At 66.0% G+C, this 344-nt stretch overlaps 1 protein-coding gene across 1 annotated transcript in view; it reads left to right on the top strand.

Moving 5' to 3' along the window:
* Window positions 1-344, top strand: part of DHCR24 (24-dehydrocholesterol reductase) — a 38,008-nt gene that overhangs the window by 19,508 nt on the left and 18,156 nt on the right. The gene's annotated exons all lie outside the window — the stretch shown is intronic.

Raw genomic sequence — 344 nt, 5'->3', positions numbered from 1 at the left:
GTTGTGGTCTCTCCTGTTGCGGAGCACAGGCTCCAGACGCACAGGCTCAGCGGCCATGGCTCACGGGCCCAGCGGCTCCGCGGCATGTGGGATCTTTCCGGACCGGGGCACGAACCCGTGTCCCCTGCATCGGCAGGCGGATTCTCAACCACTGCTCCACCAAGAAGCCCCTATTTCCTCTCTTTTTGATGCACAGATTTTTTTTTTTTTTTTTGTGGTATGCGGGCCTCCCCCCGCTGCGGCCCCTCCCGTTGCGGAGCACAGGCTCCGGACGCGCAGGCCCAGCGGCCACGGCTCACGGGCCCAGCCGCTCCGCGGCACGCGGGATCCTCCCGGACCGGGGC

This window comes from Physeter macrocephalus, chromosome 4, assembly GCF_002837175.3.
Source record: "Physeter macrocephalus isolate SW-GA chromosome 4, ASM283717v5, whole genome shotgun sequence".
Lineage (NCBI taxonomy): Eukaryota > Metazoa > Chordata > Mammalia > Artiodactyla > Physeteridae > Physeter > Physeter macrocephalus.
This window is presented reverse-complemented; position numbering and strand designations above follow the sequence as displayed.